Here is a 12723-nt window from a genome sequence, read left to right as displayed (position 1 = left end):
GCGTTAGAGGTGATCGCTGCTTTGGTAGTGGCATTGATGAGCTCTGAAACTCGTTCATCCACAGCAGAGAACAGCACAAAACAGCAAGCAGATCCTGGTTATTCTAAAAATGCAAAGCTGCAGTCCTATCAGCTAAAATAATGTGTTTATCTTGTGGTTAAAAAAACAAAACAAAACAAAAAAACACACCAACAGACATAAATCTGCAAGTGGCACAGAAATGAAGAGAATCAGCAACAGAGAAACGTGTGGTAAGAGACACTGTAACGCAGTGAACATGTGCTTGCAACAAATCTCTGCTTCCACATTGACTGCTTGCTTTCTGCTCAGTTGTGTGCTGTGGTCAAAGTTCAGCAAATTTCAGCTGTGACAACAGCTCAGAGCCGGCTCCATCAAGTTGGATGTAGCTCCACAGCGATGTGGGCGCAGAGCAAATCTGTTGTACAACGTATGCAAGACAAATGAAAGACTTCCAGAATGTCACGCTTTGACAGATAGTCAGATGAGAGATCCTATTTTACATGTAATTTAGCTGAAGTAAAGGTTTGGTTTTTTTGATGGCTCTTGTCTTTTCCCAGGACTCACAGTTGGACTTGCAATCAGCTGTTCATGTAACATACTTTGCAGAGTAACAGAGATGTGAAAACATTGAACAAATTAACATCTCTCGGTAAGAGTAAGCCTTTAATTTTCTCTAATACAGAATTTTATTCTCAAGACAGACACATTTTCAGTTTGTGTCATTTTAAGCAACTAACATTGAGGCAAATGTCTGCTTAGCTTTTAGCTGTCCTGCTTGCTTTTCAACAAACTGACTGTTATGTGGCATATTTCTACTAGAGGTGAGGTAGCTATTAGTGCTAGCTGCTGTGACTTTTTAGTAAAATTGTGTTATATTTTTCATGAAATGCAATTTAACAAGTACTTTAATTACTGTATAAAAGAAAGATTTGGAAAAATTATGTGACTGGCAACATCAGTGACAACTGATGTTTAAATCTTTGTCATGCTTAAGATTTTTTTTCTCTCTTTAAAAGAAACTAATCCAAAAATAAAGACGCAGTAATTTTCCCTTTTCTTGACAATTGTAAATGCCTTTTTTTGGGTTTGATCTGCCAATTCTCATTTTGGCTATTTTTTATTTTTTTTTACTAAAGACAAGACATAAAGGTTCTGCAGGAAGGCGTTATTCTCATCTATTGAAGCAACTTAACTCATGCCACTAACCTTTGGCTGATTAATATAATGCACAAAAAGGTGTGTTAAAGTATGTTCTTTTGGTTGGTGTGCTATTTGATCAAATACTCAAAGATTTTAGTTTTGATGAATACTGAACAGAAAAAAGTTGGAATTTTTCAGAGTTCGACACATTGATCACACAAAATTGTCTGATTTTGATCCCAAGGAGATTAGTTGGTGCATTTTTTTAAAATAAAATGCAATAAACAACGGCAATAAACTCCAATACAGATTAGAGGCAAGAAAAATCGGCAGTTGGGATAAAAAGGCACAGAAAAGATGAAAAGCAGCTGAAACGCTGAAAAACACTCCAAAACATTGAACACTTTCACCTGCTGAATAAACAAATCATGAGTCTAACAACCTGGAGAGATGCCAGTCACTCGTGCCAAAACTCAAATGTGTCCTAAGCGAGCCAGCCTATTCATTATGCCACAAAAGGTCAGCAATTTGTTCAACTCAATAAAAATGTTAATAAACCTAAGAGCTCGCAAGAAGCTGCGCTCACAGGCCTCTGGTTGGCCATCAAAGAATCATGGATATGTGAGTCCAAATGTTTCCTCGTGCATTTGTTTGAGTGCAGCGCCGCCACTGCAGCATCACATAGGTCAAAGGTTGTAGTGCTGCAGCTATCTGACTGGAAATAGAGCTTTGGCCTGGTCATAATCCTGGTCAAACTCCACCAACAGAGCAGATATAAACACACAAGCATCAATCTGCCGCTAGCATAAGTCAGTAAAGTGAGTTGATAAGTGCCACCTCTGGCTCAAGCTCTCGTCAATCCCTGCTATAAAAACAGGACACTGTGTAATAATTATTTATGGAATCTTTTACAGGAAAAAGAAAAGATGATTGCTGTGGATGGAAGTCTGGAAGTGGGTGGGGGTGGGTCATTGCTAAGCAACCAGTCATTATCCTCCATAGTGGAGCGAGGTGACCGGCCATCCGTCTAAACTCCAGCGGCTCGCCTGGCTTCTGTAAACCCCCACAGCCGCCTCCTCCCTTCTTCACTCTGCCACTCTCTCTCTCCCTCTTCCTCGCTCCCTTCAGCCGTCTCCCCGTCCGAATACAAACAGAGATAAAGAACGCTGCAATCGCTCTTGACACACAAATAGGTTAACACAATAAAGCCGGCTTTGCTTGGCTCACTCGAGGGAGGAAAGCAATTCCAGCAGCAGGCAGGAGGTAATAAAACAGGGCTAGGAGTGTGTGTGTGCGTGCGTGCGCGTGTGTGTGTGTGTGTGTCCATACATGTCCTCATGTCAACATTTCTATGTTTTTGTGTGAGAGTGGAAACAGGCACACTGAAGCTCCTTGCCCCGGAGGCCTAATATCCCTTGGATTTTCAACCCTATCCCGATACAAACAATAACACGGGAGAAAATGACGGAAATTCCAGAATACTCTTCCATTTAGAAAGAGAAAATGGTGCTTTTATATTAACAATATATCCGACCTGCTTGAACCTTATGCATACACATGAATATATATCCCTATGGGTCACATGCCCGCTCTGTTGTAAATGGTCTCCAGCATGGTTAAAATTCATAAAAAGAATGAGTTTTATCTGTGCATGCCTTGCCTTACTCTCCCTCATGCAGCTGCCAAGCCTGGCAATAAATGATAAAAATCTCCAGAGTTTTATTAAATCGTCCCACATTCACAATGAAATCGGGAGAGGAGCAAAAAATAAATAAAAAAATATGGCGAGGTGGTTTTTGCAATTACAGCTCCGTACCAGACAACATTGTTTTCTCCAGTCAGTGGAAATTTCATTACCTTACAGCAATGGCCACACAATTGGGTAATAGCCTCTTTTTGTCACAGACATAAACTGTCTGCAGGAGGTGTGACACCCCATAAGCGTTATCCATTTGCAACAAAATGCATCGAGCCTGTCGCGGTCCAGATGCTGGTCAGCATAATGTGCCCTGTTACTCAGCAATACGAAGGAAGTGTTAGACTAAAGCAGTGGTCAAAGGACGGTTCCTGAAACGACGGTGGTGTAATGAATAGCATCAAACCTTGATGCATCCATGCAGCGGAAAGCTCTGTCCTGAGGCACTGAACATGGAGCTGCTGGTCAATAATTACAGAAAGGGTTGGTACATTTAGCTGCAGGACGGCTGAAGTATTAAGAAACCCCTATTAATATCTCACATTTTAATTAAACAGTTTTTTCCAAATCTACCAGCAGAAACAAAACAGAATCAGATGAAAACTGACTTGACAAAAGCAAAGGAGAGTTGAACGTTATTGATCAGTCGTAGATCTTTTATTGTGTAAACACTGATGAGCACACAGCAAGGAACTAGAAACTAGACATTACACTGAGAAATTGTCTTTTGACCAGAATCAGACGATTGTCGTGTCAATTCTCTCTGACATGTGACTGATTGATGTGCAACTTAAAGTTCAGTTTCTTTCAGCCTGTATGATATAACAACTCAGGGACCGTTACACCATCCTCCAAGACATTTATGGCACTTGCGGGCAGAAAAAGTACGACCATTTTATTCAATTTTCCTTAAGGATTGCAAAACATAATATATGTAAGAATTTCTGAAAACAAATGTTTGGGGCGTCATTTCTTAAGGCCACCAAACAATAATCACAGTGCACTTGCTTTCACTTGAAGGCTGGAGTTTGGAAATATATATGACTTTACATGTGAGAAAAGCAGTGGGGTTTGTTAGTAGTTAAGCTAACTGCTTCTGGCAATATGAGGCGATTACAGTGTATTTTTATTCCCATTTGTATGGATTCGTATACTGAAGGGACATGCAGACAAACAGTAATGGAAGAGATCTTAGTATTTTACTGCTTTAATGACATACAAAGCAAATGATTAATAAATAGCTTATTCATACAACTTTCTATTTGTTTTATGTGTGTGGAGGCCATATTGGATGCTACACTCTGGGCTGGTCGGCAAACCCCTGACTTTTCCCCGTCAGAATTTCGACTTCAGGGGTTATTCTTATTGGATCTGCAACAGGAAACTTGGAAGATCTGATTTCCCAATCCAAATAGAGTGCACCATATGACCAAGAATGTTTAGAAAAATGAATCGGAAATGGCATTTATGGAATAAGCTGGAAATAAGGAAGGGAAGGGAAGATAACTTTATTTATATAGCACATTTTCAGCAACAAGGCAATACAAAGTGATTTACAGGAAGAGCACAGACCTATGCAGCACACTGACCTCACTGTTCTTCCACTTCTAACCCAACTTTTGTTCAATTTAAAAGGTCAACATATAATTTACATTTTTTGGTTTTTAGATTTTCTTGATTTTTGAAATCATGCAGATAAAAAAAACAAACATAGACTCTGGTTTTCAACATATTATATTGTTTTTTTGTACTTGATGACCAATGCCAATGCAAATCTCTTGTCTGATCCAGAGAGGGGTTTGTGCTGAGGTGACACTGGTATATCCACCAAATAACATAAAGTACTGAGGCAAAAGAATCGCTAGCACCAAGCTAGCTCAGGGTAATGTTGGAAAATCCTCAGAGATCATCAAACCACCACGTGGACAATAACTGTGATGAAGAAACAGTAATATTTTATCATTAGCTCATTTTTAAATAGTAAACTCATTAAGAGGGCCGTTGAGCAAAAGTGTCCATTATTTTCCTTGCTTTTACCAGTTTCCGTCCTTCAACCAGGTAATCAGACAGCAGAGACGTAAAATGGTGGCCATTGTCGACAGGGAATAAATTACCAAAGCATGAAGAGAAAACATCTTATCTGGCTGATGTATTTCCTGCTTCTGCAGAAAGCTACAAAGCCCAAGGGAGCGCAGTCAACCAAAATGCAGAGAGATGGAGATTAGCATGATGTGCAGTTCCTTGTTCCATTAAAGTTTGATCTTCCTCAATAGCCGAGGAGAATCAGATATCTCCCATTCAAGATTAAAGTACGCCAGCATAGAGGGGGGAAGATTAATCAGAGGCCTGTGTGAGATAAAAACAGCCTCGCTTCTGGCATGGAAAACAGTAGCAATAAAGAGTTCAGCTGATAATATGAAACATGGCGAGCCACAATAGCAAATCAAACAGCATGTGCGGGCCTCCAAAAAACAAATCAAAGCCCAGACTAACACCACAGTGCAGCGGCTGGAGGAGTGCAGCAGGGGCTGATCTGATTGCAGCCCAGGCCTTCATTTTATTACTGGTTAAGGTTGAAGAGGGCAAGCTGTGGATTTTTTCCCATGTTGCTCTGTCGCCAGCCTCTCATTCCCTCTCCTCCTCTTCTCCTTGAGATCAATGGCGCTGGGGTGATTTCACAGCAGCCTGCATTGTCACCCAGAACAAATCAATGTGACCATGAGGAAGGCAAGAGCGGCATTGTTTTTAAGGGGAGCAAATTTGCTGTTGGAGAGCTTGTCAGATTTGCTTTATTCTCTCTCTTCCCCCCAAGAAGTGTTTGGAAGAAGCAAGCATAGCCTCACTTTTCAGGCTGAGTTATGGAACAAACTATAAACTGCACGGCAGTCATGGCAGTGTACTCATTAACCACAAAAAAAGAGAAAACGTCTGCTGGCTGTATTTCATATCTGCGAGGGCACCCTCGAGGAAGAAAAATGGACAAGCGGGCCCTAACCTTACCAAATGAGAGGCTATACATTAACCTCAGAGTCTGGTGAGATGTGACTCCATTCAGGTTTATAGGGGAGGAAGGGGAGGTCGGAGGAATGCTGCTGTCTATCATGCACTAACTGGCTGCAGATAACCCTGATGAGGATCAGGCAAGGTCTCATGAGCAGAGTATTGGTCAGGTAATCCCTGGAGATTGGTCAAAACAACAGGAAATCAGACTCCCAAAGGGCACATAATGGATAATGCATGATGCTCTGGAAAAGTAGTCATACTTCTTATGCTTATTCTACAGTCACAAACATGTATTTTATCATATAGTTCTTGTGTGCAACTCAACCGTAGCATAGCATTAGAGGGCAAGTAGTAACACAAAGAAAAGTCTGGGACAAAGTTGTGTAGAAGTTTAAAGCAGGGTTAGGTTATAAAACGGTATATCTGACAGAGCATTGTTCAATTTGTCATCTGAAAATGGAATCAGTAGGCTATGGCAGAAAAAACAAACCTTACAAGACATGCCTCTGCACCTGAACTGATAGTCTGGGCAGCCAAGAGACCCATACTAACTGGTCAAATGGTTGGAGCTAAAATCAGGAAAATCCTGGATTATAATAAGATTGAGAGGAAATCTCAATAAAATACATTTACATTAGCGATTGTAACGTAGGGCTCATTTCCGCCTGAGTTGTTGACGAATGCTAAGTGTTAGCAGCGTAACGTCCGATTTTCAAGCTCAGCCCATGGGGATCTTATTGGTTGATGATAATGCCCGGGTTTTCATCGTTTTCAGGGGACCAATAAGCATCCTTAAAATGACGATGCCTTGAGCCTTTTTCCTCCGGGAGCTGCAGGTTCAAACGAACAGCGGGAAGAGCGCTGCAGGAGTATTTATTCAGCTTACTTGATTTTTTATCTGCTTACTTGATGAATAGTAAGAATAATCGATCGTTTACTCAATTACTAAACTATTTGTTTACAACAGCATTATTGTAAGGTGAAAAGTTCAAGGGGTGTCAGTCCTTTTGTAAGACTTTTTATGCAACACTCCTGGCAGTCAGGAAAGCATCTAGGAACATCTGAGATGAATATTTAAATGTTAGTGCCAAAGGTTATTTTTCTAAAACAAGACGTTTGTGCTGAATTTGAACTCAACACCAGTTTCCAGCAGGAGTCCTGAAGATGTCTTTAAATTGTGTGATGAGAAGTACAGAAAACTGGATTCAGTTTGGGCTTCATCCACTCGGTCACACACAAGTAATTATGGTTGTAACCTAGTGTTATGGTATGTCTGTGTTGGTTTGTATTGAGCATTGTTGATAAAAAGTGTGTTGATGGTAAAGCTGCAATGTCCCTCAACAGTCCAAACTGTCTGCCTGCCTACGGTAACCAGTTCTATTCATGCCCACTTTGCCCCGTTCAGGAGCAGAAGTTTTATCTGACGGCTAAGAACAACCCATATGACAGTTAGAGACAGTGACAAACAATAGTTTAGTGCTAAATAATTTGCATTAGAGTGCAAAAAACAGCATTTACTACTACCTGCAGCAACCTAATATGAAAAATACTTAGATTAAGCTGGAGACCAAATATCTTTTTCACCTGTGTTCATTCACGCTGATACTCTGAAAGTCATGCATTCTTCTCAGCAGTCCCTTACATGTGATGCTTCTGTTTTATGTGTCTTTTCATGCTCTGTTGCCACATCCCAGGTACTAATGTGCAGAGGTATCAAGTCGTGCAAAATTGAAATGCACAAAAAAGGGCATGTCTCTTTTTGTTTGGCTGCATGATAAAAACAAGGTTCTGCGGAAGACTTTTGATATGAAACGCTTTGATCAGGTGGCTAATGAGGCACTGTTGACATTGCTTTGAGTGAAACATCTTGTTTGTTCTTTTGAGCGGCGTTTATATTTTACAGGTAAGAAACAATCTGCTGGTTTATGAAATCAACTTACATAAGAGCAATCTATCTACTTTCATGTACAGAAGAAACATATTATTTCCAATCTAGAAAGTACATTTTTCTACAAATAAAACAAAATCCATCCAAAGATAGACATGTAAGACTGGACATAAAGTAGATATTGAGCAACACACATTTTTCCTCTTTCTCTCCGGCTCTCAGACACGCACACACCCACACACACACACACACACACACACACGTCTGCATCCACTATTTCAGTCATCTTAAGTGCCAAAATGAGTTTTACTGCCTCTGGGAAGGTGTTGAGACAATCAAACCATGCAGGGATTAAAAAAGATTAATACACAGCACAGGAAATTAAACTTCAGCAACTTTAACGATATTCATGAGAGCAGCTCACTTATTCCCATCAGGCAGGCACTTTTAATAAGCAAAGAATACGGTAAGGAGCCCAAAAGCTATCAATCAATCAGAACGATATGCAATTTGAGTTGCTAGGATTGATAAAATGCCAGGCTTCTCTTAGCGTATTGCTTTTTGTTAATGCATTGCGGAAAATATACATCTCGACCTTCCAGCTGTTGGCAAATTTAATGAGTACAACAGATTGGACTTTACATAAGCAATCTAGGTATTCTCAGTTCTGTCACTACATAGAGGAATGCTGCAGTTCTCAGAATTTAGATTGCTGAGTAAAAATAATTTTAGTTTTAACCAGGAGGTTTCTAAATGGAGGTCGCTGGTTCTAACCGTATTTTTGGCGTGGCACCCCAAATCAAAACCATTGTCACATCAAGAAGGACAAAGTAAGGAAACTAATGCAAATTTGGCTGTGAGTCAGTTTACCTATTTGTTACTTTCTATGCTGTTTTATTTTAAAATGATAATATTTTCCCCTTGTTCAGTTTTGTACCATTAGACCCGTTTGTATCCATGTATCATTTTTGGAATATTTCCATGAACTATAAAAATGAATGCTCATAAAAATGATACAATCTCACATATGATTTTATCTAATTGTACACATTGCTGTATTAAAAATGCAGTGTTACACCTACTTTGGATTTACCCTGGGTCATTATCCCCTTTTGGACTAAATCTGAGTCAGTCATCAACTCTATATGTTCATTTTCTACCTGTCAACAAACTGTTATGCACCCTTTTACTCCAGCCATGCAGTATGTGTTTATTTTTTAATTCTAGTTCAGTATTTCACAAATTATAGAGATAATAATAAAACTGGTCAGCTATTACATATATTTTGTAATAACTGTATTTGGTCGTATCACTATTTATATTAGTGATGATTGCTGTTTGAGCCAGCTGACCAAAAAATATGACAGATTACAACCTCTCACCAAACAAAAATAACGCAAAGCGACCTAATGCTGGTAGTTGATATTTAGTGGGAGCGATAAAACCCAGATTTTCTAGCAGAAACTTTAAGTAGGATACAGAAAACCAGTTTAGAACATTGGTTGTCAAAGTAGTGCAAAGGACGCAGACTGGTGCATGTTCAGATAGCAAACCTTCTGAAGCAGATATCTTCTTTTCCAGCATATTAGAAAGTCGATATGAAACAAATGAAACCCAAAAGGAATGAAATGGAAAGTACTCTTAAAAAACACCTGGGAGAAAATAAGAAAGCGTTTTAAGCATAATATATCGCATGGCAATGGGGTGGCCAACAGAGTCAGAGTGGCGCAAATTTATAGGGGTGAACACGGTTCCCCACGGGTCCCCCTCTGACGGGGCCACTGGTTTTAACATCTTAAAAGTACCAATCATCCTCCTTTTTAATGAACAAAGAAAGCTACAAAATGAGGAACGCTTTGGAGATGTGAAGGTCCAAAAGATGATCCAACAGTAAGCCAAAAGACAAAGAGGCAGAAAAGAACAACTCCAAACTCCGAAAAGATAACTCAGTGACCCAGATATCGAAGCTTACTCCCCCATGCCATTCCATTCTCCCCTGCTTTTGTCCAACCATCATGTTGAGTTAAGCCAAGCATTATGCTGGGGAGACTATTTGTTTAGGTGAGGAGCAGCCACAGAGCTAATATGAGCACAATTTGCTCAGCAGGTCATAGGCGCGGAGCGGAGGAAGTAAATGAGGCAGTTCTGTCCCCCCGGGTGCAGCTCCTGTCTCATACATCACTGGATGTTTTATTCAATACAGCCAGGAAGGACTCGATGGCAGGTGCCCTGACTGTGGGGGCGCCGGCCGCCCTGCTGCTGGTGGTGGGGGAAGATGAGAAGGAGGAGGGCTCTCCATATTACATTCAGTCAGCCGGCCCTATCTGCAGGGCTGCGAGACAGAGGATGACTGGAGCCAGCGAGAGGAAGATCAATTTGGAAGGATGCTTGTACAGTCTAATGATAAAACACACTTGGTGCAGCTTTTTTTTTTCTTCCACTGCTCAGTCAGCATAATGTGAAGCTCGTCTCTTTGCAGCGTGAGCAATGAGGCTAAATATTGCAAAGCAACCTCAGCAAGCCGGCGAGGCTCAAAGTTCAGACTCTGACTTTTATTAACTCGCATTTATATTCGAGGAAAGGCGTGAATTTTAGATGCACCTACAATAAGCGACTCGTGCAGAGGAGGGAGGCATCTGGAGGGACGGACAGTCTCGCTGCAGACCTCAGAGCATTACGTGAAAAAGTTTTACACACGTTTCCCGGAGCGTTGTACGAATACCCCCGACACAAGCCCTCCAACACAGTACATGTAAGAAATGATATGAGTAAAAAATGTCTAATTGCAACAGACAGTACAGCAGTGACGCACGGGGGCGTATAGACAGATGAAAAATTCGCACCTTTTGCTCTGAGCCGCAATCTCTCTCTCTCTCTCTCTCTCTCCCTCTCTCTTTTTCCCAGCGCCACCGGTGCCCGCGGTGCACTGCCCTCCACAACACACTTAATTGCTACCCTTATTTGAAAAAGCCCCAATATCAAAACATCAAAGCAGTTCCTAAAGCTATTCCGCTCTCTCTAACAACGCTGCGTTTATTGTGGGTCACGTATGGAAACAAAGGCTTTAAACCAGAGACATCCGTGTGTTGCGATCCTTTATCCTAAAAGAATTTATCTAGGCAGGAAAAAACAGCATTCAGACAAGAAGAGGGGAAAAATGCTAAATATACCTACCATAAATTGTTCCTTATTACAGACTAGAACTCCATGCAATCGTTAAGCAATCTGCCTCATTCTTCTTTGGGCCAAATTAAAAAGGATTCATTCCGCTTCCCCCCAGAAATCCAGCTGCTGCTGCTGCTGCTGCTTCTCTGCAAAGATTCAATGCTGATTAAGTTTATCCTCGTCTTCCAGTGGTATGCAAAAATGAAAGATTCCACAATCTCGCCTTGAGCATGCAAAGTTAATAAGCTTCGCCTCCTTTCTTCCCCCCACCCTTTTATTAGCTCGACTTGGCTGCCGATAGAGTGTGGAGGTTAAGAGCGCAGGTCGGCGGAGTCTCTCAGAAGCGTCCTCGGAAGGATTGCGCACCGAGAAGCGCTTCTCGTTTTTCAGCGCTTAACCTCTGAAAGCAAAGTGAAAAGAAACACTCGCTCTTTTCTGTCGCTTGAGAATACTTCCAAACAATGAAAAACTGGACTGTTTTATGCAGTATTCCAAAAATCCAGCGCTGTTATTACGCATGGGTCCGTCTCCTTCTTATGGACAATTTTTTAAAAAATGTAGATTGCAAACGTAAATGTTTAGGAATATGATTCAGGCAATTTTTGTGTTGATATACCCTGAACGAAATCCAGGCAGGGCCAAAGCAGCAGCCTGAAATATCCTAAACTGATGCAAAAAAATCCCGGCGATCAGGCTCTGCTCCGTCCGTCACTTTCTCTGAGGGGGTCGGCAGGTTTCTCTCTCTTGGATGCGTTTCCTCCGGATTCAGACGCAGATTTCCACATGCGGTCTTGGAGCAACCTCAGTGGCGAAACTCAACCCGCCTCTCTTTGGCGTTTAAACCAAATATAGAAACTGCTCCGTCTGAATAAAGAGCTAGCTGCTTGAGGCAGCTCCGGGGACGCGGTCCTGCCCTTCTGCCGAACCGCCGAGACTGACAATAACCCGGAACGCTGCAGACTGTCAGGCTGCTCCGACCGCCCACCGACCAATCACATATCTCGGGGAATAGACACATTCCCACGGGTTGGCCAATCACCGGTAATTGAAGGCTGTTACCATAGAGACGCTCCGGCGTCTTAGCGTCTGAAACCACGTTGTTTATATACGCGGAAGATAACAAAAAGAAGGATTTTATATAAATTGCAGTGACAGGACGGAGATTGGGATCTTTGATCAACTTATTTTAAGTAAAGCAACGTTTCGGCTCTTATTTAGCTTTCCGGTGGAGGACTGAAGGCAGCATCCTGTAATGGGACGAACAGAACCCTGCAGGGACCCAAGAGAGTCCGGCAGGCTGTTCTGCTTCGTGACTGGTCTGCAGGGAGAAATAAAGATCCTGATGAGATCTGAATGAGAGGAGATGTGATTTTTTTTTCAGTCTAATGTATACTGTAGTGACTTTAGAGTGTCATTAACTGGTCTCACATTAAGCAAAACTGAACACTTTCAAAATACTTTTTGTGGGAAGTTTATTTTAAGGGGTAATAATAATAGCAAAATTTCATAGGTTTGTGTTATAAATTGAAGCCAGGATGAGTCATTTGAACACTTTTCCACCGTTAATGTGGCGCAATATGACTTTGTTAAAACAAACCAAAAAAAAATAATAAATTAATTAATTAAAAAATAAAAATCTTCAAGCTCCAGTGCAAGGTAATGCCTTGTTGAAGCTTTTGGTTTGCAGAGAAGTGACATGGGATGGAAATAATCCTCTTTGTACAAAGGTAACAGTCAGGAGAGGGGAGGCAAATACAGATCTACCACACTACAGCCCAGTGGAACAGTGTTCAGCAATTTGAGACAATAG

At 41.2% G+C, this 12723-nt stretch overlaps 1 protein-coding gene across 1 annotated transcript in view; it reads right to left on the bottom strand.

Annotated features, from left to right (window-relative positions):
* fam222a (family with sequence similarity 222 member A) overlaps positions 1-11849 on the bottom strand; it is a 69711-nt gene extending 57862 nt beyond the window's left edge. The window contains exon 1 of the mRNA XM_044111213.1: positions 10923-11849. The gene's annotated coding sequence lies outside the window, so the exon portion shown is untranslated. The remainder of the gene's footprint in view (positions 1-10922) is intronic.
* Positions 11850-12723: the final 874 nt, after the last annotated feature.

The sequence above is a fragment of the Gambusia affinis genome, linkage group LG03 (genome assembly GCF_019740435.1).
Source record: "Gambusia affinis linkage group LG03, SWU_Gaff_1.0, whole genome shotgun sequence".
NCBI lineage: Eukaryota > Metazoa > Chordata > Actinopteri > Cyprinodontiformes > Poeciliidae > Gambusia > Gambusia affinis.
This window is presented reverse-complemented; position numbering and strand designations above follow the sequence as displayed.